Raw genomic sequence first — 3197 nt, forward strand, 5'->3', positions numbered from 1 at the left:
GAACCATTCAAATAGTGTAGCCATTAGAGTATCCTTTGAAAACAGACCCAGGGGATGCATGGTCAGAGGGTAGATGTGTTTTCTCAACAGGAAGTTCTGACAGCAAAAATGGCCAACACTGTGGCTTAGAAAGGAGGGGATTAAGATGTTGTTCTTTTCTTTCAAGGACTAGAGTTAGGGGCTCCTGACTGTGGCTTCCCACGAGCATGTAGACATCTTGCAGGCACCGTTATGTGCACATATCCTTTCCACGAGGTACATTTCTCTGTGTTAGGAAGTTTGGATGAGTTTAAAAAACTATGTGGTTCAAGTGCACTCACATTCACAGTCAATATTCTCACTTGTATGGAGAGCTTTTCGGCTGATGGAATAGCAGCTGGTGTTTGAGTCCTGGGAGAACTGCAAGCTTAAGTTGACTGGAAGCTGAGGGAAGTGACAGAGGAGCGTGGAGGAAGGGAGAAATAAAGAACCCCGACCAGAGCTGGAAAGATAGTTCCCCCAGAAAACTGCTTGCCACACAAGCATAAGGGCCTGGGTTCCATCCCCAGGATCCCATAAAAAGCTAAGCTCGGTGGAGCTGCATGGGCTATGATCCCAGTACTGAGGAGGCAGAAAGAGGAAGCCCCAGGTTCAGTGAGAGATCCTATCTCAAAAATAAATAAATAAATACAGGTGCTCGCTTCGGCAGCACACATACCAAAATTGGAATAATACAGAGAAGATTAGCATGGCCCCTGGGCTGGAGAAAGGGGGACACTCCTCCACTGCTGGTGGGAGTGCCAATTCGTACAGCCACTTTGGAAATCAGTATGGAGATTCCTCAGAAAAATGGGAATAAGCCTACTACAAGACCTAGCAATTCCACTCTTAGGCATATATTCAAAAGATGCACATTCATTCAACAAGGACATCTGTTCCACTATGTTCATAGCAGCATTATATGTAATAGCCAGAACTTGGAAGCAACCTAGATGCCCCTCAACCGAAGAGTGGATAGAGAAAATGTGGTACATTTACACAATGGAGTACTGCTCAGTGGAATAAAACAATGGAATCTTGAAATTTGCAGGCAAATGGATGGCACTAGAAGAAACCATCCTGAGTGAGGTAACCCAGTCACAAAAAGAGAAACATGACATATAATCTCTCATTTATGGATGTTAGACATAGATCTGGGGAGTGCCAGCCTACAATCCTACTGCCAGAGAGTCTGGGAAACAGAACCTTCATCCAGCTACTGATGAAAACAGAGGCAGACTCCTACAGCTAAACACTGAGCTGAACTCAAGGAACCCAGTGACAGAGAGGGAGGACTGATGACCAAAGGGGTTAAGACTGGGCTGGTTTAACCCCCAGAAACAGCTGACCTGACAAGGGTTCGCTCTGGAATCCCACACTGATGCCTGGGAATCCAGCATGGGATTGACCCTGACCCTCTGAATGTGGGTGTCAGTGAGGAGACCTAGGTAATCTATTGGGCCTTGGGTAGTAGATCAGTATTTATCCCTCGCATACAAATGACCTTTGGGTGCCCATCCCACAATGAGAGATGCATTCTCACCCTGGACTCTTGGGGGAGGGTCTAGGCCTTGCCTTGGATGAAATGACAGACTATGGACACCACCCATGGAGGGCCTCACCCTCCCTGGGAAATGAGGGGGTATTGGGGGGTTTGGTGGGAGGGCATGGGAGGAGGGAAGGGAAAGGGAGAGGGACCTGAGATTGACATGTGAAGCAACCTTGTTTCTAATTTAAATTTAAAAATAAAAAATTTGAATAAAAACAAACAAATAAATACAGAAGAGAAGCAATCGAGGGAGATACCTGATGTCCATTCGTGATCTTCATACTTGCTTCCACACGTGAACATGTCCAAACATAAACAACACAGAGAGAGAGAGAGAGAGAGAGAGAGAGAGAGAGAACGAGAGAGAGAGAACTGTAAGTACACATCCTACTCCAGGAGGGACAGATACAAGATATGGGGGCCATAACTGACATAACTGATGGATTCTGAAGCTTTGGGCAGCCAGGGTTATTTGTATTATTGGACACTCTCTTGAAGCCAAGTTCAAAGAGAGCATTCCACTTAGCCTTTGTGCTCTGCTGAATTGGGTGAGACCCAATTATTTAGAATTTTGTTTTGTTGTTTTCTTTCTGTTGTGAGAATTCCTTGACCACAGGAATACTGTCTAGAAGCTGAGAAGATTCAAACACCCCAAAAGGGCAGGTTTTCAGTGGGGGTGATGAGAGTTGCACACAGATAAAATTGAGAACATCAATACTCAGGCTGTGATACATTTCAACAAAGTTTAAAAACCATTTAGTGTATGGATTGTTACTGTGGAACTTCCACCCCAGCCCCTCCCCTATCTCTCTTCAAACTCTGCTACATCTCAGAAAGCCTGCCAAATGATGACCCCTCCCCCAGCGATGCTCAAGACCACTCCCACAGGGTATTTAAACTGCCCCTCCCAGAAAACACACTGGTGATTTTTCTGGTCTCCCTTTCCTGTCTCCTTCCTAGCGGGGGGTGCGTGGGGGGCTAGAAAGCCATCTGGGAGCATTGTATTCATTAAACATGGGCTTTTTCTAATTCAGTTTGATTTGGTCTGATTTGGATCGCTGCATCAGTAGAGAGGCATATTGGAGTGTAGAAACTTTTCATGGGGCATCATTTTTTTCTGATAGCGTTTTCTGAACAGTGGTAGATATACCAGGCAAGCAGCAGTCCCAGGGCCCTGCTCAGTCAGAGAAGGGCATTTGAAGAGATAGATGCAGCACACTGTGGGACAGTGGAGGGTGGGCATGGGAGCTGACTTGAAGTAGGGGCTAATCAATGTCTGCTTACAAGAAGGTGGAGGACAGCTCATTCATCAACACTGGTCTGAAGGCAAGCAAGCCCTGAATGTACTGGGATGGAGAAGGATTTTAGCAAGCCATCCAAAGTAGAGAGTGAGACCCAAGAATCTAATCTAGAAATGCTATTTTTAAGTTGCTCTCAATGACATAAAGAGAAGGAGGGAAAAGAGAGTGTGATGGAGTGGGTTGGGGAGCATAGGAGCCAGAAAGAGAGAGACCAGGGACAGGTAAAAGGTTTTGACCCATGTGGCAGCCCCCAGTTCATTTTATTGCTTAGTATTATTATTGGTGTGTGTGTGTGTGTGTGTGTATGTGTGTGTGTGAATGCATGGGAT

The 3197-nt window shown here is 45.8% G+C and overlaps 1 pseudogene; it reads left to right on the plus strand.

Moving 5' to 3' along the window:
- Positions 1-672: 672 nt before the first annotated feature.
- LOC121133225 lies at positions 673-737 on the plus strand (annotated as a pseudogene).
- The last annotated feature ends 2460 nt before the right edge of the window (positions 738-3197 follow it).

Source organism: Mesocricetus auratus, unplaced genomic scaffold (genome assembly GCF_017639785.1).
Source record: "Mesocricetus auratus isolate SY011 unplaced genomic scaffold, BCM_Maur_2.0 Super-Scaffold_100020, whole genome shotgun sequence".
Taxonomy (NCBI): domain Eukaryota; kingdom Metazoa; phylum Chordata; class Mammalia; order Rodentia; family Cricetidae; genus Mesocricetus; species Mesocricetus auratus.